Raw genomic sequence first — 27,737 nt, forward strand, 5'->3', positions numbered from 1 at the left:
GTTGGATACCAAGAAAGCACAAGCAGGATGACAAGAACTGATGGTGAAATAGAATGGACTAAAATATTCTGAAATTCTTTATAAATTGTACATGAATACAAAAAGGTAATCCGGGGGATGGGGAAGAGAGGTGGTCAAACATTCATTTCTTAATATTATGTGGAGTTTTAGAATAGCTTTTTGCCATAAATCTAACTTTTTTCATCTTCATGCTATTTTACCAAATGATTCAAACCATAAATGGACTTCTGAAAACAGTAACCAAATTTTCTGGCTCTGAGACTGGCAGCTAGCATTCAACAAATCCATCTCAGATACTTTCACTTTTGGTTACTAGTGCTGGAATATTTTTTCATTAACTGTTTTTCATAACAGCAGAAACTATAGCTGTGGTTAGAAGAAGGTAGAAGTTAGCTACCTAGCTAGCTAGCTAGCTAGCTACTTAGATAAATACATAGACAGACAGACAGATTTTTATAGATTTTTCATTTATTAAGCATATAAGCACTCTCTTCTCTTGGTTCCTTCCTACCTACAGCCAGAGACTGGTTATTAATAGAGTATGGAGGAAAGCTGCTGGATGTTTGAAACACCTCCATCAAATATGAAGAAGTAAACTGACTTTAAAGCTGGACTTCTGCTGTCCCAGGTGAGTAGCCAGAGGTGGTGTCTGTCTTGAATAGTATGGAGGACTTAAATGACCCTGTGGGGGGCGAAATTCAGGCTACTGGAGAAGACTTCTCTTTAAGACTTCAACTCTCTTCTCTACACTTGTACACTTCTCTACACTCCCCAAGTACAGTGACTACTAGGATTCCTGGGCTGTTTTGGGCCTTCCGTTGTTTTTTGTTTGTTTGTTTGTTTGTTTGTTGTGTTTTTTTTTCTTTGTTTTTGTTTTGTTTTATAAAAAATATTATTTATTTTGGGTAGACTATATCAAAACTGAAATAACACAACAAAGTTTTCTCTTGTTTTCTGCAGTTAGGTTGCTGCCAAAAATGAGATGACACCGCACTGTCTCCTCCCTACCTAGGTTTTGCAACATGAAACACAGAAGCATTTAAGCGTCAGAATAGTGCTTGAAGATCATACTTCACAGGGCCACAAGCATGTAAGTACAATGACTTTTTAGTCCACATGCATGCATATCTTTCCTCCCTTGTGAGTTTTTCATTAAAAGGAAAGATTAGGTTCTTATTATTTATACATTTTATTATACATTATATTTATTTTATTGGTCTATTCTCCCACGTGACTGGCAACAGGATGAGGGGGAATGGGCTAAAATTGCACCAGGGGAGGTTTAGGTTGGATATTAGGAAAAACTTCTTTACCGAAAGTGTTGTTAGGCATTGGAATGGGCTGCCCAAGGAAGTGGTTGAGTCACCACCCCTGAAGGCCTTTAAAAGATGTTTAGATGTAGAGCTCAGTGATATGGTTTAGTGGAGGACTAGTTAGTGTTAGGTCAAAGGCTGGACTTTGACCTAACACTAACAAGGCTGATCTTGGAGGTCTCTTCCAACCTAGATGATTCTGTGATACATTGTTTTCCATTGCTTAGAGAGATTCTGCTGTAGTCTGCCTCACATCCTGAAGGATTTTAAAATAACTTTCTATCCATTAAATAACTGGCTTACTGCAAGAAATCAAGAATGAAAGAAATCAGGAGACCTTCTGCTGATTTTTCTGCTTTTTACATGTGGACAACAATATTTCATGGCTTTGTCATTTAAAAGCTTTTGAAGATTTTTGGCTAGAAAACAAAACAAAAGCAAGAACAGAAACAAAACAACAACAAAAAAGAAGTGTTATACAATATGTTTTAAGGTAATGGAGCATTCTGAGGAAGATTTTCTAAATAGACTCCCGACAGAGGCAACAGAAAGGATGGAGAGAATCTCTGTCCATCTTCCCAAGCACAGTTGGTTTTACATGATAGATGGTTTGATGATAAGTTCAAGAAGGATGTTTAGACCAATTACTTGGTACTAGTTCTACATATGACTATAAAGACTCAGTTTTATTACAAAGAAAAATAACAGAACCCAGAGCAAAACATGAATTTATTTATTTAATTTCAAAAACCACATTAGACACAAGGTTACCACTCTGTTCACATTCAGTACTACTTTACTCCTGCAAACCAATGGGATTATGTGTATAGTGAGATAACATCCAAAAGATTGCAAAATAGAGAACTACCTCATTCTAAAAGAGGTATTTCTGCCACCATCCTATATTACTGTACCTCCCTCATAGTCCAAAGTAGAACTGAATGTTGAGAATGTCCTGTATAGAGGAGATGCTGTACCAGAGATAGTTCATGCCTTTGTGTAACTGTCTAGATTCCACAGTAACACAGCTTCTGCCTGGACATGTTAAGAGTTTTGATCCTCAACAGTCACTTGCATGAACACACATTCAATTTTCTCAACCAACTCACTACACATTAACTATATTAAAACCATCACTGAATTAAAACTACTTGCAGAATATGACTACAGAGTCTTCTATCTACATAATATAGTTACATAGATAAGGTTATTCTATATAGTAAAATTTGCATAAATAATTAAATATTAATTAAATATAATAAAATATAATAAATATAATAAATATATTTAAATAATCAAAATCTACATGCTACAAATAGAAGGAGAAAGACGAGTATATGGACTCTTGAATGTTGGGATAGAGTTTATAAAATATAGATCACAATTTTTTGTTATTTTAGTTGTTATAAAAGAAAAGAAGAAAATGAGATGTATTGAGTATAAAACCATTTGGGAATTTTCCAACTGAATATTTCTATCTGCAGATTTAATGGGGTTACAGTACATGTCATTTCAATGATAATTCCATCAAATACTCACATACTCTTATTTAAATTCAGTATGTTGTTGAAAACCAACAAAACCCATAGATATTCACTTTTAGGAATCCATTCTCCATAAAACATCACTTGTAAGAGTTGCACTTTTACAAAGGGTAAATCAGAGCAACATCTTAGCATGTGTGCTTTGAAGACCTCAGCACCTCTTTCACAAGGACAATAATCAACAAACTAGAGAAAAGGCAAAGCTGGAATCATAACCTGAAGTCTTCATTCATCCTGTGCAATAGGCATGTATTCTAACCCTAGTTATGGAGGGTTCTATTCTGTAGTCAGTTTCTTGTTAGTTATTTTATTTGTTTTTCTGGATAAAATTGTTAGACAAACATTTCCAGAACATTTAATAGTTTGGAGTTAAGTCAGTTGCTTGGGATATGAATGACTAAAGGTCAAGCCTTTGTCTTGAACAAAGAAAAGCAATGTGACATCAGTAATTTTGTCTGGTTGTTCAAATCTTTTATCTTCCAAAATGACTTTTGAAAACCTTTTTCTTCTGCTCAGCAGGGAAAACTATTAAAATTTTGAAGTAAACTTTTTTCCCTTGCTCATCTCTCTTGCTTACTCTTAATTTTTCCTGGGGAAAAAAATGCAAAAAGCTTAATATCTTTATGTAGGGAAACAGCAGACTTCTGCAGGTTTATTTTTTGGCTTGATAACTGTAAGTACAATGCATGATACTGTGTGTGAGTATCTGTAGAACTGAAGGATGCTGGAACTGAAAAGATTATTTTAATGAACAGTTTCTCACATTTTCAATTCTTTACAAAACAACCAGACAAAGAAACACCACAGATAAGAGAAACTGGACTGAATAAAGCTTCCATTGTGTTCAGTAACAGAAAATAGAGAGTAAGAATAGTCACAGAAGAAAGTCATGTCAAAAATGTAACAGTCACAATAGGTAAAATAGTGAATTGTATTGATAAGAAGAAGTGAAATATTATATTCCTTGTAGTAAGCAGCAAGTAAGACAAAATCTTGTGCATATTAAGACTTTATAGGAACAGAGTTTTACAACATTTGGAGACTAGTTCTACCATTTGTTTGGTGGGCAATGAATCTGCATGAAGTTTAACAAGAGCAAGGGCCAGATTCTGCACCTGGGATAGGGCATTCCTGGTTATATATACAGAGTGAGGGAAGACAGCCACCCAGAAAGAGATCTGGGGTTTCTGGTGAATGGCAAGTTGAATATGAGTCAACAATGTACCCTGAGATCCAAAAAGGCCAACCATTTCCTGAAGTGCATCAAACACAGCATTGCTAGCTGGTTGAGAGAAGGGATTGTCCTGCTCTGCTCTGCACTGGTGTGGCTTCACTTCAAGTACCTTGTGCAGTTTGGGGCACCACAGCATTAAAAGGACATTAAAAAAAAAAAAATGTCCAAAAGAGGGCTGTGAAGATGATGAAAAGTCTAGAAGGTAAGACATGTGAAGAACAGCTGAGGTCCCTTGGTTTGTTGGTTTGTTCAGCCCAGAGAAGAACAGACTGAGGGGAGGCCTCATGTTGGCCCACATCTTCCTCACAAGGGGAGCGGAGGGGCAGGTGCTGAGATCTGCTCTCTGGGGACAGTGACAGGACCCAGGGTAACAGCATGGAGTTTCATCATGGAAGGTTCAGGCTGGATGTTAGGAAAAGGTTCTTCACTGAAAGTGTGGTTGGGAACTGGAACAGGCTCCCCAGGGAAATGGTCACAGCACTGTAGTTCAATAAGTGTTTGGACAATGCTCTCAGACATATAGTTTAATTTTTAGGCAGTCCTGTGTGGAATCAGGATTTGTACTTGATGATCCTTGTGAGCCTCTTCCAAATCAGGATATTCTATCATTCTGATTCATTTAAAAAATTAATTAATTTCTGAAATCCAGAAAATCACAGAATCACAGAATGGTTGAGGTTGGAAGGAACTTCCAGAGGGTATCCAGTCCAACCCTCCAGCTCAGTCAGGGTCACCTAAAACAAGTTACATAGGATTACATCTAGATGGGTTTTGAATATCTCCATAGAAGGATACTCCACAACCTCTTTGGGCAGCTTGTTCCAGTTCTGTCACTCAAACTATAAAAAAAGATCTTCCTCGTATGACCTTGGTGAAGCCTCCTGGGGTTCAATTTATATTTATTACCTTTTGTCCTATCACTGGCTGCCAATGAGAAGAGTTTGTCCCCATCCTCTTTACATTGTCCCCTCAGGTATTTGTAAAGGTTGATAAGATCAATCTCCTCTAGGCTAAACAGTCCCAGCTTGCTTAGTCTTTTCTCATAAGACGAATGCTCCAATCATCTCTTAATCTTCTTCGTGGCTCTACACTGGACCCACTCTAGAATTTCCCTACCCTCTTGTACTGGGGAGCCCAGAACTGCACAGGTGTGGCCTCCACCAGAGCTGAGTAGAGGGAAAATACAAGAAATACAATAAACTGCCAATAGGCCATGTAGTCGTTATGTCACACTGCAGAGTTGTGGTTAATTTCTGACTGTGAGCACTGCAAAATTGCCTGTGACATCCGCAGAGAAGAATTTTTAAAAGATTTTTCCAGACAGAAATTATTTCAACCTTTTAAATGGAAATTGGTTAATATATCAAAGTATGAAACTTTGTGTCCTGTCCAAAACATTATTTTTTTCCATAAATTAAGGGTAAATATTCCCATTACTCAGGCAAAATGACAATTCTTTTTCTAAATCTCTGAAACTCTTGAGTGCACTGATATTTCATGACAGCCAGTTCCACAGGTTAATTACAAACTGTGTAAAAGTATATTGCTTTTCTATTTCATCAAACATCTTCATTCGTGTATTGTTAGAGATAAACAGGAGTCCCTTTTTGACCTTCTCTGCAACTTTTGTTGTTTTACCTGAATCAAATGTATTCCTACTGAAGTCTCTCTCTCTCTCTCTTTTAATTTAAGCAGCTCCAATCTTCTCAGTTTCTTCAGCCATGTAGGTTGTACTTTGTACTATGTAATCTTCAGCTTGTCATCTGTAATCATTTTCATCACCTGTCTTTAAACGTTTCTTATTTTTTTCTGGTAAGAAAATGCAATGAAGAAAATACTGTTAGCATTAAACTTGACAAAGATTTTGACACTGTCTTTAAGACCAAAGTTTACAAACTGGGGTAGGTAAGCAGACACAATTTGCTGTTAGCATTATAACATCTTCTAGGACTTTCTTCCAGCCCTATGTTCCATAGGCCTCTGTTCCTTTTCATGTTGAAGAAAGTTTCATTAAGCTTCACTGTCCATTTTGAGGATATGGCATTATTTTAGAACCTCAGGTTGGTTTGCCTTAGAAAAGGAAACAATCCCTTCCACTAAGCATAATTGTGCATTTCTCAGCATTAATGTTGAGCTAATGTCTGCTGCCCCAAGACTAGCAATGTTTTCCAGTTTTCTGTGTTGATTTGCCGACACCCTTTTTTTTTTTTCTTTATATCTTTCTTTTTCCCTGTTCCCTTAGAAATGCATTTTAAATGCCTCAGATGGAATACTTAGAGCATTTCTGGAACTCCTAAATTTTTGTTTTAGCCGAAGCAGAAGTTTTGCCTAATTACCTAAGGAAGGCTTCCTTTATAAACCTGATTAAGGTCCATATGTCTATGCTTTACTATATAAATAAAATTAATTAATTAGGACTATAATTTGATAATAAAATAATTGTTATGGGCAATTCTAACTGAAAGTGCATGGTGTTCACTTGCAAATAACACATGCATTTGCACTCAGGATATAATACATGTAGTCGTTTTACAATTCTGTTTGGATAAGCATTTCAGAAAATCCCATGGCCACCAAATTTTGAGTTGCTAATTACAGGTAAAAATGTGGGCACCCCACCTATCACTGGTGGATAATTAGGATTACTTTTTATTTTGAAGGGCTTGATCACCTTGAAAGAACTAGAAATCTGCAGAATGACCAAATAAATTATCTATTGTTTTTATTTTATAGATGGAAATGAGGCAGAGATTTTATAGCAAAGATTTCCTAGAGTGACAAAAAACATTAATTGTCACTGTATCTGGGTGCTAAATCTCCCACTAAATCTCCCTGAGGTGGACTTTTTTTTTTTAAAGAATGGGGCTTACAACCTGCCTTCAAAGCCTTAGACACCCAATATTCACTACTTACTGGAAATTTTGAGTGATTGTTCTGCAAATCTGTCACAGTATTTCTGATTTTGTTGTTGTGAGCTGCAAGATATTGCACACTGTCATAGTGATATTCAGCTATTTTTTCAAAGGACTTTATGGTTCTCAGTGGCCATTCAGGGAGGGAGGTTCCTACTCAATAGGAAAACAGTTGGGGTTACATGACCAGACTGATGTTTTCTTCCTCTTCCCAGCCCCTCCATCTCTTCTTTTTTCCCTCCTCTTTTCTTATCTACTAAAATAGTATAAGTAGATCATTGAAGCACACATAGCAACAGCCATGCGTTATCTAAGTATCTATGTACTTAAAAAGCAGGGTAGTCACATGGGTGCCTTAAATGTCTGCTTTCACTTCATATATATTGAATATATGTGTGCAATAATACAAGATTATTTTAAATATATGTGTAAGATAAATTTTACTATGAAAGACAATAACCAAAACTTTACTGAGTGGACAGTTCTCAATTTTGTCACAACTGTTTTGTACAGTACTGCTAAGTTGCCAACTGTACATTAAAGTGGAGACTGTAGAAAACTGTCAGATATTACTCAAAATATCCTCTGGAATCAAAAAATGGTGCCTGAAAATACAAGGCAAGATGTTGCTCTCAAGGTATATCTTCACATGATAACAATGGTCCTATTACGAGGTAACTCCTATATCAATGAGATAAATTCCACATACTCATATCTCCAGAAAATAAGTTGCACACATAACTGAGCTATTGAGTCCCCTCTCTATTCTGTAAACAATATATGCGGTCATTTAAACATAAACTAGAATCCACATTTCAACAGACATTGTAGTTAGGAAATTGTTTGGTAAAACTTCATCTGAATTCATTTTATATGCCAGAATGTATTCTGAGAAAAAGAGGTTTCTAGAATCATTGCTAATACAAAAAATAGATATACAGGATCATGTGAACACGTAGTCAGATAATGATAGGACAAGGAGGAATGGTTTTAAAGGAGGATAGGTTTATTTAAATTACATTTTAGAAATAAATTATTTACTATGAAGTACTAAAACAGGTTGCCCAGAGCAGTTGTGGATACCCCACCCCTGGAAGTGTTCAAGGCAAGGTTGGATGGGGACCTAGGCAACCTGGCCTAGTGGCCTTCCCTACCAATGGAAGGGAGGGTGGAACTAGATGATTTTTAAGGTCCCTTCCAACCCATTTTATGCTTCCAAGCCATTTTATGCTTCTATGTTTCTATGAGTCTAAGACAATTGCTGGTAGCTGAATTATAATTTCAGAATTTGAAAGTGACTATAACACTACAGTTATACTGGTCTGATCATATGAATTATTTGCACAGTTAACTTCATAACCTAGATTCTGAAATGGTTACAAAAATCTCATATTTTTATATTTTAAAGATTTACATTGAATTAACAAAAAATGAGAAGTTAGAAACGAATATTGAATGTTTGTACTTAATTTAAAGCAAAATCACAGGTAAACTATGCATTTTAAACTTATATTTGGCTAACTTATGAATAATAGTACCATAAAACTTATGCAACTGCAATGCAAGAAATAGTGTTAGCATGTTTAGTGTTCAATGCTCTGTAATTCAAGTATTGTTAGATAAACATGCATATCAGAACAACAACAACAAAATAATTTTTCTCAGGAAGCATCTCCTCATTGTCTGAAGTGTCTAATACTTCATAACGTCACAGTTTATATATATCACATGGTTAGAACAAAAGATGGAGGGCAGAATGATGCAGCCTTTGTTTTACCATTGACTTACTGAAGGTACCTGTTCAATTTATCCATGTTTAAGCCAGGATAATTCTCAATAATGAATTCGTTGTATATATTTATTACAATTTTTCTCAATTGTTTTGAGTATTTTAGATTAAAGTTGACAGATGATAAATACTAGTGTGCACTTTACTGGGCTATTTGAAAACAGACAAAATATTTTAAGGGCTCTGTTAAAGGCATTGTCCTCTGAAGCTAAGATGAGGGAAAGGAGAAGAAGCTGAACAGAACAGAGAAGAATAAAGTATAAAATTCATGGTGTTCAGAACTTATCACTGTCTGCAACATCAATCATAAGTAGTGAAACTGGGTTCCAACTCTGAGCTTTTGAAAAGAAACAAAAATTCTTCTTTGGATCTGGGTGGGTTGCTGGTATGCCATTATTGTTCTTTCTCAAAATTTTCTAAATGAAAGTAAAGCCAACAGTGAGCCACAGTTTGGGGAAACCCTGATCAGCAGTTTGAGATGCCACCTTTCTCTCCAGCAAAGGACCAATATATTGTCTCTGGTTAACAGCTGTGGACAGAATGATGGTTTGGTGTTCATTCATCAGAAAAATGGGTACTAGATGTAAATTTCAAGCCACCATCCTTCTAAGGAAGATAAAACTCTGAAGTTGGAAGATATCTGACATCAAAGAGCAATTAATAATTCCTGAATATGACTCCTGTATATGATTAAGAGATTGGCTAATGCTTATGTAATGGCCATGTGATAATATATTATAAAATAAATTAATTAGTTAATGTTTAAGAAAGCATTCTCTCAAGACAAAATGATGAACGCAGACTACAGTATTCACTTATATACATATATACATCCTCCAAATCGACAAAGATGGCTACAACCTGTAAGTGACTGATTTTTCAGTGACAAATCTACTAGACAGATATCCAAGTAAAAAATGAAATGAAATGAAATGAAATGAAATGAAATGAAATAAAATAAAATATAAAATAAAATAATAAAATAAAATAAAATAAAATAAAATAAAATAAAATAAAATAAAATAAAATAAAATAAAATAAAATAAAATAAAATAAAATAAAATAAATATATATATCAGAGAATTTTGTATTTTTGTAAAACGTTTTCTTATTAGCTGCTTTTTGTAGCTGTTCATGTGTGTACAGATGTACCACACATCTAGATTGATGTACCACACATCAAAAAGATACCAGACTTAATCCAGAGACTTTCTACATGTGGAGTTCAATAACCTCCTTGTTTCTCTCAACCTTTGAGTGGAGGAACTCATGATGGGGAGAAGAAATCTCACTTCTGTGCTCCATCTTGGTCTGATGTGACCAAGGAAGTCCTACGCTGAGTCCTCTGAGTCCTTCAGAGGTATCCAAGACGGCCTTAGAAGATCAGGATCCTCTACCCAACCTTTTCTGCACTGTTCTCCTGTTAGTGGCTGTAACCAATAATATTCTGAAGTGTTTTTTGTTTGTTTGTTTGTTTGTTTGTTTGTTTTGTTTTTGTTTTTCTGACAATTTCACCTCTTGGACAGTAACAGTAACTAACTGTGTCATTAAGAAAATTATCATTATTGGAAAAAGAATGTCAAGAAACACCGTTATGGTACTGGTAAAATCTAGAAACTGCAGTATGAAGTCACTTCACAGGACATTATTTTAAAGCCAAGTTAATGAGGTTATTTGCCTGAAGAACTGAGATAACAGATGACATTTTGAGCCACGCATTTCTCAGTCCCATTTACAGTACTCTTCTGATCTCCCCAGATTGAAGCACCTGTTCTCTTTCTCTGTCCTTCTGCTGTGGTAGAGCCCAGATGCTGCACACTAAATTTTATTTTTTTTTCTTTACAAAATATGTGTCAAAAAGAAAATCATCTTCCTTGAGGATTATGACCATCTTATGACTATGGCAATTTTATTTGTGAACTTCTCATTAGTCCTTAGGCTGATGAAAGTATCTGAAGGAAAGCATCTTCAGAAGTAAAACTCACCTGGTCCTTGAGAGTCATTGCAACAGAGGTATACCATGTGCAATAGCAGAGGACAATGCAAAAGCAGATATGCAAATGTTCACAGTTTCCTTGAAGGCGGTTAAGATGCATATCTGTAAAGCCAAGAAGTGACTGTGAGGCTGAGTCATCAGTGCCAGCTCCTGAACAGGAAGTGTGCCAAGACAGAATTCAGCAGAAATATGTTGTACCATATTCATATGAAAGCAAATCAGGCATAAAGCTTGTTGCTTTTAAGGGTAATGATGACTCTTTTGTATCCAGAAAAGATATGCTGCTTGGGAGCATTTTCTTAGCTATTAAAGTTGGAGTAAAAAGAGTTAAAACAGACTTCATGATTTTGGACTGATCCCTGTCTTAAAGCTGTAAAACAGAAAAACATAATTAATGAATGTGATTAATATAGTTAATATGGTTTGTAAGTTTGAAGAAAACTAGTGTGTTACAACAAGGTAGACAGTGCCTACTATTCCTGAAAAAACGTCATTCACTGAATCTTTGTGGAGCACATTCAGCAGAAAGCAGTACTAAAGCTGCTGCTTGTGCTGGTGTAGCGAAGACTGTTTACAATTTGCTTTGTAGCATTCCAAAAAGCCAAGACACCCAGCAGCGTCAGGATGGAAATTCCCTTCAAGGGCTCTCTGGTACAGGATGGACAGATTGTGACAATAGTGACCAATCCTTCACAGAGTGTTATCTAGGCATCAACACAAATTTAGAAAAAAAAATAGAAAAATCTAAATTTAAAAATGACAAAGATCTCGTTGTTGATATTTGGGGTTTCTTTCTCCAAACCCCAAAGAAACACAATCTTCTTGCTTTTTATATTTTTAAATACATGGTCCATATGTTCCTCCATGTGAAGGTGGCATTGCCATGATAAATATCATCACTTAAGATCTGGGACTTGTGTCCAAAGAGAACAGAAAAACTTGCTTATTTGAACTCTGACCAAAGTCTACTATTGCTAACGTTACTCATTTGAGGGAGTTGGAATAAGTGCTAAAAACAGGTAAAAAGCTCATACTTGGCTATGAACAGGCAAATTCTGATTCCAGTAGCCATGGTCATCTGATAGTAAATATTCAAAACAGATATGGTTACAGTTTTGTATTAAAAGCTCTTTTAATATACATGAGTTTACTAGGGAGACAGCAGGAAGGGCAGCAATAGGGTATACCTCTTCATGAGCACTGTCGGGCATGGCACACACTTACCAGTTTGTTCAGGGCAAATACTGGTGTAGCTCTCCCCATCCTTTCCTGTCCCAAATGTATTACAACTGGGTCCAATATGGGCCTTTTGTCATTTGTGACACTTTGTCAGGAGGTCATTACTAACATTCAATTACAAATTGAGGCAGAGCTAGGTAACACACACCTAAGATACTGGACTCCTCCAATGATATTTTAGGAATTCACAAAAACAGCTCTGCAAAAAATAGCGTTCAGTTCACACTCAGTTATTTTCAAAGCTTTTCTTAAAGAGAAGCACCTTTTTCCACCTCCATGCTCCTCACCTTTGTCAGCCTTTATACAGACTAAAATCTATACCATACATTTGATTTAACTTCTCTGGAGAACATATAAACTTCATTTAAAATAATAATAACATTTTAAAACTTTCATATTTTGCTTCCATATGCAGTTTTCTTTCTTGCTTTATGAAGTAAAAATGGAGAAACAAATATAACTCCATTCCACTCTTCTCTGGACCTTCTGCATTTCAAGGATATAAGATTAATTTAATGGAAAGGAGTGTTGCTGGTACTGTTTCTTACTGGTCTTTTACTAGCATTTGGCTCATTGTTTTGTACCTCTGACACATATCTGATGTTGTCTAGATTGCAGAAAGATGACAGAATAAAATACATTTAAACTTTAATTTTGTAGGTATAAATACCTTTGTTTCTGTCTTTCTAACATGTAGATGTACCTTTTGTGTAACAGGTCTTTTTCTATTTATAACTTCATAGTTTTTATGACATAGATACTGTTTTTACTTTGTAGAAATGCTTTATCTGAAGAAAAACTATGTTTACTCCTCTGGAAATGGCATTTCTGATTAACCAAGTGACAACAGTAAGGTCCTTCATTTACTGAGAATTTTTCTCTGCAGACATTTCATTGAACATGAATAGCAATACCCTGGCAGAAAGAGAAGATTCCTCTGGTAGGTGGTTTTCCTCCATTAGTGCAAAGGTAACTGCAGTTTCAGTTTGGCTTTCAAAGTTTTCTGCTTAAAGCTCTAGATCCCGTTTAAGCATTGTCCTGTACATGCTCTGTGACAAAAGTAAAGACTCATAGGAAGGTTCAGTCTTTTTCTCCACTAGAAATGAAGCTTGTATTAGAGTAAGGAAAGGACAACAGTCCTTTACCAGGGCCTACTACCTTCCCTCAAGAGCTTCTCTTAATTATCTCAGCCGTGACCTAGCTTCCTGCTCTAAAGTTAGAAAACCACATCCTCGCTGCAGAACCTTCTTGTTCTGAGCCAAAAAATGTATACAGACAATAGTCTGCAGTCAGGACTCATGGTCCTGTTTGTTGTTAAAGTACTGGATCCAGTCATAAGACCTTGTTGCTTATTTCTTTGCCAATTTTTACGCATTCTGGTTAATATTCTCCATGACAGGTATCAGCCCCTTATGTGTTTTTCTTAAACTACAGCCAAAAAAACTGTTCTATTTCTGAAGCTGTGACTGGGAAAAAGACACTGCTTTTCACTGATGGCAAGATTTTCTCTGGCAATCAAGAGTTTGGGAGATTGCTGGGAATGGAAAGAGAGCAACACACCAAAATAATATTGACATTGATATTAGTATTAATATAAAAATAATAACAATAACAATTTTTAAAAGGAAAACAGAGCTGAATAGCTCCTTATTCAGATAGGATCAATTATTCTGTGCAAAATCTCATGGGTGATCTTATAATTAATTATTATGTCATATATACTAGGGAGTTAAAGAGAGCTTAGTATTCAGCTAACTTATATCTCTAACTGCTTTACACTGAAAAAGCATTTTTAACATAACTGTGTGCAGTAATGTGTAGTACATTTTAATGAGAATGACACAACTCATTCATTAAATTCTTATTAATTCTTTAAAATGCATATACTGAGGCTAGTAAATTCATATGTATTTTAGACATAAGAGAAACTTAATGACCTACTTTTAGAAGACACTAAAGAATTTCAGTTCTCAGGTAATAGGAAGGAAACTATGAATACTCAATGACCATCAGTTTCTCTTGTTCTCTATAAAACAGAGCATGTTTACATACATAAGAAATGCAATAGTTATTGGATAGTTCTACCTGAATGTAGATGTAGCCTAGAGCACTAGAGGAAATTACTCTGCTTGGGGATGAGTTAAAGTTTGCTTTGAAGCCAAATCTAAATTTTACCACAGAAGCCTCTATCAAACTGGTTAAATAAAATCTCAGTACAAATACCTATTTATTTAGCTAAATTTATCTCCATACAGAAAGAAATACAGCTTATGGTATTTTCTGTTTCCACCTGTTCTGCTGCAGAAGTACCAAAACACACACAAGTCTTAGCAAGTAGTTAATAAATATATATATATATACACACTCCATAAAATACATATAAGTTTCCAATATGTTTTTATATTTTACTGTATAAGAATTTCTGTTTATGGTTAAAGATTTCTAAAATACAAGCAATCCATTCAAATCTCAGATAACTGAGATTTGTGCAGGTCACCCAAATAAGTAACTTCAGATTTTTGTAACTTTGGTTGGAGACCAGGTAGGCTTATTATTTACAGCATATGCCTTATCTCTATGAGTCCTCAATAATCAGAAAAGCAATGATGGCAGAAGCCTGGAATCCAACCTATTAATGATGACTGATACTCTTCCAGAGATGAAGGTGCTATTAATCTCAGAGGAGCAAGCATAGGTTACAACCTGCCTATAAGCTATATTTCAGCTACTTCTGTTTTTATGCATAGTGATTTTCGGATTAAGTTATATAGTTTACAATATCTAACTGTAATCTACTGGATCATGAAATCTTGATTTTTATTTTGTTTTGCTTTCCAGTGGATTGAGATTATTCTGTTTTAGAGAATAGAACTCAAAAGACTAACATCTTTTTCCTTAAACACAAACCTAAAATCCTCTCTCGGGGTTTGTTTAGCTATGATGACAGAAGCCAGCACTTAGGCATGCGATTTTCTGCTTGAGGCAGTGCAAGCCCTTGTCAGTGAAATGTTCTAAAGGGACCTTCTTACAGCCCAACTCCACTTGTTCACAGGCATTCACAGACTCAAGGCCAACCACACACCATTTGATTGTGAGTGTACATTGCATGCAATTGGGAAAAAATCAAAGACCTCCCTCCATTAACATTGGGGTTAGAACTTACAATATTTAAATAGGCATCTGCAGCACAGATGGGGGATCTTCTGGGGGATCACTGATCTGGCCGCATACCTGGCAGCTTCTAACACGTGTCTTCCTGTAAGGCACAGTCACTTTTTTAAACATTACACACTCCTTTCTTCCTTATAAGCAAGTCAAGTTCACTCAGCCTTTTTTTTTTTTTTTTTTTTTCCTGCTGCTGGAATGTCTAATACAAACTATAAAGGTAAAGATCCCACAAACCCTTTTGGGAAAATGATGGAAGCATTTCAGGTAATATTTAAAACACAGAAATATAATAAAAAATGTTGGGCACTTCTACTCACACTTGACTCATTTCTTGTGCTATGAATGTCATCATAAAACCAAATGGTGTGTTGCTACTTGTGCCTTTGTTATGGTAGTGGCCATCAAGGCCTATTTTAATGCTTCATAATTCATGTGCAATTGACTAGACAGGTCATAATATGATTGTTCTGTGATTGCTACTTAGAAATACTTCAATCTGTGCGTTATTAACTCAATCAACTATTTTGGCTCTTTATTGTCACTAAAGTCAGTTGAGTAAACATGGCTGGTGGGAAAATACGTGACCTTTAGCATCAAAAAGATGCCTTCAGAATGTCTTGGAGTATTTTACCATGAACATAAAATAAGTGTTTTAATAAAATAATTAATTTGGTCCTGAACCATTGACAAATCATCAAAGATAGAGAACTCACAGGCCAAAAGGCCCCTGAATTAATTAGTGTTTCCTGTTTCTCTTAAGTGCTGGGCTCCCTGAAATTCAATGTGAGTGTAAAATCTACCTGAGTTAGTCTGTTCATGCTCAGTCACTCACAGAACATCTGTCTAAGGGACAGTTTTTGTCTCAGCTACCCCTCTCTGTTCTGTCCTTAGCATGTCTGGGCAAGGGCATAAGCACCCATTCATTTCAGAATCAGCTTTGCAAGAATTTCTTGTAGATGTGACAGCATACCATACTGTGCAAAGCCAAACTTCTTTTCCATTCCTTGCTTGAGGGCAGGAAGGCTTTGCAGAGAGGACAGGCTATATTAATGGGCTGAGTCCAATCACATAACATTCACCAGCCAAGTCATAGAAGGCAAAGGCAGGGACTAGGAGAATGAAGAACTACCCACTGTAAAGGAAGATCAGGTTTGAGAGCATCTAAGGAACCTGAATGTGCACAAGTCCATAAGGCCTGATGGCATTTGGGGATCCTGAGAGAACTGGCAGATTAAGTTACTAAACCACTATCTATCATATTTGAAAAGTTGTGGCAGTCTGGTGAAGTTCCCAGTGACTGGAAAAGGGGAAACATAACCCCCATTTTTTCAAAAAGGAAAAAAAGAAAGACCCAGGGAACTACAGACCAGCCAGTTTCACCTCCATGCCCAACAAGATCATGGAGCAGATCCTCCTGGAAATTATGCTAAGGCACATGGAGAGCCAGGAGGTGATTGGTAACAGCCAACATGGCTTTACAGTGCATATCTTGACATATTTACATATTTGGTGGCCTTCTACAGTAGGGTTAGAACATTAGTTGTTAAAGGAAGAGCAACTTCCTTTTTTTTTTTTTTTTTTTTTTTTCTCTCCTGTGGGTATCCTCCATTCTATGAAAGGGAAAGGGAGAAACATGCTTACAAATACATTCTGTTTCATAGCAAACATCTAAAAATTATTGACTTTGATGCTGCCTGATACGGATGCTGTTTGAGATGGGTGCTGCCTGTGCAGGAGCATCTTCACTCCAGATCACTGTCTGGGTCATAGTTTCTAGTTTTCTGAAGGTGATTTCTCCAGCCAAGGCTAGGGACTGAGCCTTGTGGATCATAAATACCAGTGCTTCTTCCACATTACCTGGAGTCTCCTCTACATAAACTCCCAAAGCCTCTATTTGCTATATTCCCACTTACCCAGTACATATTCCCCATTCAACTACTCTCTATACAGCAGACAGCTTGAGACTAAAGGTGCAGTTCTTTTGAATAAAGGATAAGTCTCTTAGGAAGAAGCTAATAATCAAGAACCTATCAATTAGAAAACAGCTAACAGAAGGTGTTCACTGCAGATGTCCCTAGAACCTAACATACAACTAAAATTCTCACAGGGAAACCTTTATTGCCATCAGCTAGCACAGTTTCATTATGTTTAAGGAAGAATACAGTTCTCAGTTCAAATACAGCAATAGGAAAGAGAAATGTGGAAGCAACATTATCTATATTTTCTCTGTGAAAACAGTGAATTCAGAAGTAATCACTGTATCATGTGTGCTCAGCTAACCTTTTGCTACTCCAGAACAATCACCAGTATGACCAGAAAAACATCACATGATGAAATACATTAGTGAGATTTATAACTGGCTTCTTCAGCAAAGTGCAGCTTGACCTTCTGCTAACCTTGAAATTTTGTGAACAGGAGCAAACAGTCATTAAATGGGGAACAGCTTGCATAATGTTTAAGTAGCAAATATTACCATGAAATATAATTGAAGTATAAGGATTATGAACACAATCACATATTTTTAGTTCTGTCAAAGATAAATGAGAGCATGTTTTTCTAGCTATTCACATAGGAAACAGCAAAGGAAAAGAATAGCAATCTCCCTAACAGACTTACCATTAACTAAAGATTTTGAAAAGAAAAAGCATCTTTGAACATCAGTTTTCCAGAAATGTATATGTGTATGCAATTACCAAATTTTGTGTGTGGATTTATTTTTTCACATTAATACCTATTTAAATATATGTTGATCTAGACACATTGTGCATGCAGTCTTCACAACTGCATGCAAAGATACAGAAATTTGGACTAGCCAGCAGTCCAAGCCAAAATTCATACAGCCCATGGGCACTAGATAGCAGCATCTCTGAAAATAAGATCTGAAGAGCCTGAGGTATTTAGAAGACTAGCTAGTAAATATTAAATCACAGTCTGATTCTTCAGTAATCTCATATAAAGGCAATGACATTACATCAACATAAAACTGCAGTGATGCAGTAGCTAATTAAGCCCTTTGAATGATTAAGCTGTATTTATAGATCTTCTAACTCAAAGAGATCATACCTGGCAGATCAATGCTGATGTTAAATAAGTCATTAGCCTCTGCAAAGATTGCCCACAAGGTCATTGAATTGTGATGGTGGAACATTTTAATGAGCTGAACACTTGACCTATGGGAACAGGACCAACAACTATTCACTCAAATGGGGAAACTCAGCATGTCTGAAAAAAAATCACAAATCTCTCTGGGCCTTGATTTCTCAATTGATAAAATGGAAACAATAATTCTGTAACACAAACAAATCCCTGATGTTAAGTGATAACACATACAGAATGTGTTACTATGATTATAATTTGTTGTCACATTATTATACCAAGGACTTATTTTTACAGTTTTTCTCACCTTACAATATACTATGGTTAAACTGTATACTACAAAATCAAAAGAATTATGTTCCTGTTATTGTGAATCTGGCCCGGGCCCAAAAGCTGCTGGGGATATATTTTCGTTATGTAGCAGAGCTTCTTAAGAATTTCAGAATATTCTATACCCACCTACCTCTTCTGTCCCTACCTACACAACATGATGGTACTGATTATTTTATCTTTTGCATCAATAGTGGGTGATAACTCAGTGATAAAATAATGTTTGTGGCCTTTATAAAAATATTTGGTCTATTTATCAAAATAAATAAATAAATAAAAATCCAACTCTCTGAAAAAAAAATATTGAAATCATTGCCAGTCCAGAACAATATAATCAGTGGGATTATTTCACCAATATTTCAACCTGATTTGAAGGTACCTGCTACAGATCATCAGTTCTAGCATGTCCATTATTTATCTGTTGAAGCCTATTAAAAAACAAACAACAAAAACGTCATGTTATTTGCAACTTTTTTATTTGGGACATTTAACTATGGAGTTGGGACCACTGAATCACTTCACACAGGGTTTGTAACACCTACTAGATGATGGTATCAAGCATAACCTATGTCATGGCTTAGACTTGATCAACTGTTTGATTTTTCTTTTTCCAGTCCCTAGAGCTATCATGTTACCAAAATCTGGCTTTTGTGATTTTCAATAATAGCCTGATTTTCCCTAAATTTTCTATAATATGGTTTGTTGAGAGAAAAGCTTAGCTAACCATTCATACTTGAATTGAGAATTCAACATGATTGCCCTGTGAGTGTGTGTCTGGAGGGAAGCAAAAATAGGGTTGCTACTTGAAAAGATGAAGTGATTGAATTTAGTGCCTGAGGCCACAAACCTCATTTTTGTGACTGCTAATATGTAGAACTAACTGAAAGCCAACTGTGAACTAGTTTATGCTTTTTTTTTCTTTTCTTTTCCTTTTTTTTTCCCTCCCTATAAAAACTTACATTATACATTCTACCTGTGAAATTTATTTCTGCTGTAGCAAAAAAAAAAAAAAAAAAAAGCCACCAATTTAAGCCTACAGTCTGAAACATGATCTACTGTTCACAAGAGACTAGTGAAGCAATAGTTTGAAATTTTTCCTAATACAGTCCTCAATGCCATGGGTATGCATTAAGAACACATTGCTCAAGCCCTTGAAATACTTTTTGGGGTTCCAGCTCTAATGATACATGGCTAAAGCAATTCTCAGATCCAAAGAGATATTTTTGTGTGTTGTCACCATGAAGAGTACTCAGAAATGTGAAATACCTTGGTACTATCAGAGTAACAGACATTACAGGTAGATGTCTGTAAGAATTAGGCTAGAAATAAGCAAGGTCAGGGCATTCAACTAACATTGAAGTTTATAGTATTATCATTTAGAGACATTGTTTTTGTAATACTTATAAGTAATGGAGTTTTCAGGATACTGTTAGTGATAACATTACTCGTCACACAAAAAAATTTCATCACAGTTTTTCTGTGATGCACCAGTGTTTTGTTCAGAAAGTGAATCTATCTTTGACTTTAGAAAAGGTTGGCTGTATAACAACAGTGATGCCACTTTTCAGTACAGAAAGTAGCAAAAGTACATATAGAAGAAGAAAACATGAGTGATGAATCACAGAATCACAGAACTGTAGGGGTTGGAAGGGACCTTGAAAGATCATCGGGTCCAACCCCCCTGCCAAAGCAGGTTCCTCAGAGCAGGCTGCCCAGGTAGGCATCCAGATAGGCCTTAAATATCTCCAGAGAAGGAGACTCCTTAAATATCTCCAGAGAAGGAGACTCCACAACCTCCCTAGGCAGCCTGTTCCAATGCTCCGTCACCCTCACCGTGAAGTTCTTTCACATGTCAGTGTGGAACTTCCTGTGCTCTAACTTGCAGCCATTGCCCCTTGTCCTATCCCCACAAAACACTGAGAAGAGGTTGGCTACATCCTTCTGTCTCCCACCCCTCAGATATTTATATATAATGAGGAGATCCCCCCTCAGTCTTCTCTTCTAGAGGCTGAACAGACCCAGGTCTCTAAGTCTTTCTTCATAGGGAAGATGCTCCAGGCCCCGTATCATCTTTGTGGCCCTCCACTGGACTCTTTCCAGGAGATTCCTGTCTTTCTTGTACCGGGGAGCCCAGAACTGGACACAGTACAGCAGGTGAGGCCTGACCAGGGCAGAGTAGAGGGGGAGGATCACATCCCTTGACCAGCTGGCCACGCTCCTTTTAATGCATGCCAGGATCCCATTAGCCCTCTTGGCCACAAGGTCACAGTGCTGGCTCATGGTCAACCTGTTGTCCACCAGGACCCTCAGGTCCTTCTCCTCTGAGTTCCTCTCCAGCAGGTACTCAGTACATCAGTACAGGCTCCTCCCCAGCCTGTACTGATACTTTGGGTTGTTCCTTCCCAGGTGCAGGACTCTACACTTGCTCTTATTAAATCTCATTTGGTTTCTTCCTGGAGAAGATGAGCAAGGGGCAGCTCAGTCATGAAACCTGAGTCAATGTATTCCCATGCTATTTTGTAAATAGCCATTCATTGTAGAACTAATATATTTACAAGCTAGGGAAGTGGTGGTAATTTTATATCAGCAAGTATTAGGAGCCAGAGTTAGGGATATATTTTAGGTAGGAAACACCATCGAAGTACAGAGTTACAGAGTTATCTTAAATTATCATTTTTTGTTTACGAATACTTAGATGCAGAGAAGTTATAGGACTTTTTAAAAGTAATCTCAACAAAAACATGTTATATCACTGATTCTGTTTGCTTTTACCTGTAAACAGAAATATCAAATACAAAGTTTATCAAAAGTGGGATCTTCATTGCTTTCAGTACAATCCTCTTTTATGATCATGGCAGCTGTTCTACTATCACGATGAAGTTTAATCTAGCTCAGCATCTGATTTTAATCTCTACATGAAGTATGGATTAATAAGTGAATTATGGGATGGAATGATTGACACAGCAAGCAATATGGTATTAGAAAGCAGGATTTGATAGAGTTATTAAATACAGAATGCAATGACTAAATGGGAGCATGATGATTAATCATATAATGTATCAGATGAGAGAAGAATTTTTAGCACAGTAGGAAGGGAAAGCCCTGACCAAATTGCATACTGTCCAAACCCAAAGGAAATTAGAGTAGCTATGACAGTTTATGCCAGCCAGGAATCTGACCCCAGGAGAAATAGATTGAAATTAAGGAAAAAAAATAAATTGTCTAAATATCTGAATAATCATCCTGACAATGTGATCCCTTAAATTGAGAAACAGTCTCCCAAAGGAAATGTTGAAAGCTTTATATTTGGACATATTTGGATTTAGAAGCAAAGCATTTAAAAAAATACCATGTGGAAAAATTTATACAACAGAGGGAATGAATTGGACAGTGAGATAGGCCTTTTTCAGTCATTCTCTTAATTAATTAAAATTAACTGTATAAAGAAAAGAAAGAGCTTGGTAGGCTTTTTGGCTAGATAGCTGTCCATTGCCCTGAAACAGCATGGAGTAAGTATCATACCCAGACAGAAATGCTCCAGTGCTAAAAAACATATCCTCTTCCATTTCATCTAATGTTTATTATGAATAGCCTATTTTCTGGATATAATGAAAATTTGTGAGATTTAAAGCCATTAAATGGGAATGTTTCCATGGGGTTTGAATGTTGGCTATTATATATATATATTTTCCCCATTACATTGGTGTTGTTATATAGGACTCATGTCAGCTAGAGGAGGGACAAGAGGTGTGCTCATCTTAAAGTAACTGGGAATTTCCTTTCTTTAAGCTCAAAATGGAAGCCTAGGCTGCAAATGGGAGAAGCACAACATCCAGCCCCAAAAAGTCGCTTTCATTTTCATATAAATATGCAACCATCATTTGTTTAACTCACACCAAGCTATCAAATTTTGTGGTGGGCTATAAACTTGTTGAGTCATTAGCTTGGCTGCTTAATGGAGGAAAACTAAATTCCTGTTCCTGCATAATGACACTTATTCACTGTAGACATTTGCATCACTAGGAAACGATAAAACCTCATCCTTCATAATGAAGTTCTGAGCTGACAAAGAGGAAAATATAGTGTTGTGGGACAACTATGAATATAAAACTAGCTTAATAAAGAAGTAGTGACAAATTATATTATGCAAAATGCAATGCAATAAAAAAAAAATGTTACTAACTCATTGGAAGTGTCATAAATATTCTAAATAGTTTTTAACTGTCAAAGCCTTGAAATATATATATATATATATATATATATAATGTACAGAATAGATGCCAGTTTAATTGCCATCATATTTTGACAAGCATGGAGAACCTTGTATCCAGCTTATTTGCTAAATTTAGCTCACTTGCCTAAGATGAAATGATGGGGGGCGCACTATTAGTCTGCTTTTTAAACTCATTGGTGTTCCATCAAAAACTGAATAGCTTAGTCATTTAAAAGTGTTGTTGTTTTCCACTTGAAATCAATATTCACAGTTCACATTATAATCTCAGACCAACTGATCCTTGTAAAGAAAAAAAAATCTGATATGAACATGTGAACATTTGTTAAAATCATGCACTCTCTTCTCAAAATTAACATTCTCTTTGAACAAATAAATATACTGTCTGCTATATTTCTGTGGGTCAGAAAGAGTAAGAAATCCCAATAGGACAGCTCCTTGTATTAAAAAAGATTTTGTCCAATTTCTTTCTCCAGATGACTCACTCTTCCAAAAATTTCTTTTTATAGAAAGGAAAAAGTCACTAGCATTTCAAGAATTGCTAGTGGTTCATATAATGACTTTGATTCTGTTTCTGCTGAAGTCTCAGTGATTCCAATAGTGACTTGAATAAAAGTAGCTTTGAGTCTTGAATAACCAGAAACATTTCTATTCATGAAAACAGTTGCAAAATTAACTGTGTGATCAAATTTTCACTTCAATGGAGATTTCCCTGCTGACACAGGCTCTTGTTTAATTATATGCTACACATACTCAAAATGCAAAATGATAAAGATGCTTGAACCAGTTACTATATCTTCTAGCATATGAGGCTGTTCAGGCCAAATGATACATTTAATATACTGCTAAGAGATCTGCTGAGATCTGCTTTAGAAGTGTAAAATTTTACTTGTTTTTGTTAATGATTTTGATTTAGTTATTTTTAATATCAATGACAGACATCTCAGTCAGAAATCCCACTTTGGCTTCTAAACATGAGACTTTCTTTTCTGGAGAAAATCTATTTTAAACTTGTTCCCTATTTTTGCAGAGAAAGCAGTACTTACATCTTTATACAAACATTGAGGAGTTTCACCCTACATCAAATACACATATAGTGTGTTAGCTATTTTCAAATTATTTTCAAAGTAACACAGTTTACCCTCTGGTTGTTATTATAGTCAACAAGTTAGTGTTTCATGTCTGAAACACAAAACCCAAAGTAAGCAGGTTGGTTTTAGCATGCTTTTGAGCCTGGGCTAACTTTTTCTTTTACCCTTTTCACAGTTAGAATTGGCTGTACAAAATTTTCCATTATGAAACAGGATTTGGAGCCACTCTGTCTGCTATGCTGTCTTTGGTTTTGTCCAATAAATGATGTTTCCAATAACTCATTTAAATTGCCAGCTCTTCTGGGCAAAGCACCAGTCATTATGATCATCTTTAAGGTTTGTAGATCATCTCTTTAGTTTTAAAATGCTTTGTCTAGCACATTTAAGGCACAAATAAGAATTTACCAAAAATAAAAATAATAAAATGTGGGTTTTTTTTTTGTAAAAAAAAAAAAAGACAAAAAAAAAAAAGAAATGATTTTCAGTCCTGAAAAGTGGCTGCAGAGATTCCATCAGAGAAGAAGAGAATCCAGATTGGCCACAGTTTGGCTACTGGCGAATGAGGAAAATTTTCCTGCCCTGCTGCTTTAGCCTCTTAATAATATGGAGATGAACCAAGCAGTTGCTAGATTTTTCTAATCCATTTTATAACAATAACTTTCACTTCTATCTGGGGACTGTCCATCCCCTTAATGCCAAAAAATAAGCAAGTAATTCAAATCTGATAAGACTTGTGCTAGAGAACAGAAGGACTAATTGTATTTTCCCAGATCATACTCTTTCGAAATGTTGATGAGGCTGAATTCAGCAAAGTATACAGAAACATTCCATGGCCAAATGGGATGCATGGGGGCATTTAAAAGGTTGTAAAATCATAGAATCATAGCTGTTTGTTGGTTAAGGATCTATCATAAAAGTTAAAATGTGGAAGAAAAGAGAGAGAGAGAGAGAGAGGAAAGAAAGAAAGAGAAAAAGGAAGGAAGGAAGGAAGGAAGGAAGGAAGGAAGGAAGGAAGGAAGGAAGGAAGGAAGGAAGGAAGGAAGGAAGGAAGGAAGGAAGGAAGGAAGGAAGGAAGGAAGGAAGGAAGGAAGGAAGGAAGGATATTATCCAAAACACTAATTGAGGGGAAAGGAAACTAAGGCACACCAAACTATCCTATAATTTATGAGCCATACAGGACAAAACCTGCCTGATCCAGACCAAAAGCTTGAGACTGATTGCCCATAGACACAAAAAATCTTTTTTTCACTATTTGCAGTTCTCATTTTTTCCTCTTGCTTTTTGATGTTGTATAATTCACCAGTGAAAAGAGCAATAGACTGAAAGAGTGACAAGCATTTTAGTTAAGAGCACTCAGACATTGCAGGTTAGTGCTGGTTCAACAGACTGTTGAATACTTTTCTGTACTTGATCCTTCTGTTTTCAGCACAGGTTCCACACTAACCCTCAGAAACTTTTTCCTACTAAAGTCTGACTCTTCTCCAACACAGAAATTTTAATCTGTTGAATATATGCTTTCTAGCAGAAAAAAATAAACATTCATAGATTCCAAAAGTTGCAGTTCCAAAAAGTACAGTTAAGAAGAGGCCTGATTTGACCTGATTTGAGTCATTAGTACTGTATGTGCACCAAACAGCAGGGATGGAGTATACATTGAGATGTAGAGCCCTTTCCAGGGCTCCTGTTGTTATTTAGGTTTGCAAAAGATATCAAGGATATCTGGAGTAGAAACACAGGAGCACTTCCTAGTTTTACAATCCAGGTTTCTTCTCCCTGGTTTCATCTTGACTTCACAGGAGAAATATCACCATATGTCTGTATTTTCTTTAAAAGAATATTTAGTTATGTAAATGGGGCAGGAATCAAGGTGTTATTGCAATGGTGCCTAGCCTGCATTATTCCAGGACTTCAAGATTGATTAGAAAAGTCTGTAGAAGCCTGCTCAGATCTATCTGTGTTAGAAATTTTTGTATGTTTTCATTATTCTGATTTTCTACTTTTGGCGCATCATAGAGGATATTGGTTATTAGAGACTTGCATACTGGGGATCTCCTTGTAACTGTAAATATTTTGTGCCCACAGATTCTGTGGGACCTATCTGTCCAGAAGGTTCAGTGGATCCCTCTACTACAAAAGAAAGAATATCAGTGTGAATGCTGGAGTTGTCTCTCAAAAGTTGACAAGAGACTATTTTTGGGAACAAGAATCATCTGAAGAGGTCTCTTTGCTTACAGTAACCACTACATCATGTTAATAGCACATCATTAGGTTATATAATTTGTGTTTCAGTCATCTGCAAGGATTTAGTATGATGCTTCTCTGTCCCAGAATGACAGAAACACAAACTGTACCAATTGTGCCAGCAAGAAGCTGTCAGTTTTGTGTTTCTAGGAACATCCTGGACTCAAGCCCTTACATCTGCTTATCATCCTTATCTCCAACTTTATTTCATAATTTAATGCCTCTTTACAGAGTGTTTAATCTATATAAAGGCACAAATTTTACACCAGAATATGATGTGCCAGTCTTCTCTGTATGCCTCTCCTCTTCCTTCGGTTTAAAATCTACTTGATTTGACTTTTCTCTACATGGTGACTATTTTTTTTTTCTCAAAAACAAAACAAAAACAGAAAAGAGAAAATTGACCCACTAAAAAGAATCTTCTCTGAATAGAGCCTGCCAGGAGAAGGAACCTATGTCAATTTGAGTGTTACTTGATAGTAACCCTACAGTTTGGCTACAACCGCACTCAGTGTACAATGCCAATTCGAGGCTGTTCTTCTTTGAATAAGCACTGAAGTAGATCTCTGGGTTCTATGCATTGCCTCTACCCTCCAGTTTTGATTAGAAATGCAGTAATAATTTAGGCTGCTATGACTGTTATTCAAGCACACAGATTATCTTCACTTCTCTCTAGATGAATGCACATAATCACTTTTCTCTTTGACTGTGCTTTCAGACTGTACTTCTGTACTTCTGTACTTCTCACCATATTAAACCAGTAAACAAGGTGTGATGTCTTTCATTCCTTTTCTTCCAGGCAAAGGAAGCTACTAGAGCAAGCCCGATTCCCTAGAATTAGTTTGTTATTCCCTCTCACCAAAATACATGGAATTCTGAGAATAAAATGTATATAGAAAAAACACTTGTGCACATATCACTTATACTACTACTACACAGTACTACTACTTGTACACAGTACTACTCCTTGGCTTGATCAGTAGCCTCTGCCTACCTCAAGTCCCCTTCAGTCTGTTGCCAAGTGAGAAAAGACTGCACCATTTCCTTCATTTAGGGATTGCCTTGTCAGAATCTGTGTTAATAGATTTGGGCTGTTCCTGTAAGCCTGAGCTAGCTTGAACCTACTCTCTGTTTGCAGAAGACATATGTAATGAACATTACAACATTTAAAGTATTAGAGATAGACATGAGGTAAAACCCCATGTTAGGGCTAGTTTCATGCAAGATTAATATTTGTGGAAAGAAGAAAAGAAAGAAGGAAGGAAGGCAAGAAGGAAAACAAGGAAGGCAGGAAGGCAGGCAAGAAAGAAAGAAAGAAAGAAAGAAAGAAAGGAAGAAAGAAAAAAAGAAAGAAAAGAAAGAAAAGAAAAGAAAGAAAGAACACCCCCACCCCCCACAGGCCTCTCTTTCCTTTTTCCCCAAGCTATCTTCCAGTAGATCCTTTCATCTATGTCACTATGCAGTCTGTCTTACTATGTACTGGTATTTTTACTAATAAGTCTTTATGCACCACACAGACTGTATTTCACATT

The 27,737-nt window shown here is 36.2% G+C and overlaps 1 long non-coding RNA gene across 9 annotated transcripts in view; it reads left to right on the forward strand.

Moving 5' to 3' along the window:
- LOC137851120 (uncharacterized) overlaps positions 1–27,531 on the forward strand; it is a 119,451-nt gene extending 91,920 nt beyond the window's left edge. For 7 of the 9 annotated variants that reach the window (XR_011093013.1, XR_011093010.1, XR_011093012.1 and 4 more), the window contains 4 exons: positions 539–649; positions 982–1,111; positions 24,140–24,300; positions 26,047–27,531. This is a non-coding gene — a long non-coding RNA (uncharacterized lncRNA). Of the gene's footprint in view, positions 1–538; positions 650–981; positions 1,112–12,934; positions 15,638–24,139; positions 24,301–26,046 lie in introns of those variants that run through there. The other 2 variants (XR_011093008.1, XR_011093009.1) reach the window with 2 other exon arrangements.
- The last annotated feature ends 206 nt before the right edge of the window (positions 27,532–27,737 follow it).

This window comes from Anas acuta, chromosome 2, assembly GCF_963932015.1.
Source record: "Anas acuta chromosome 2, bAnaAcu1.1, whole genome shotgun sequence".
NCBI classification, from domain to species: domain Eukaryota; kingdom Metazoa; phylum Chordata; class Aves; order Anseriformes; family Anatidae; genus Anas; species Anas acuta.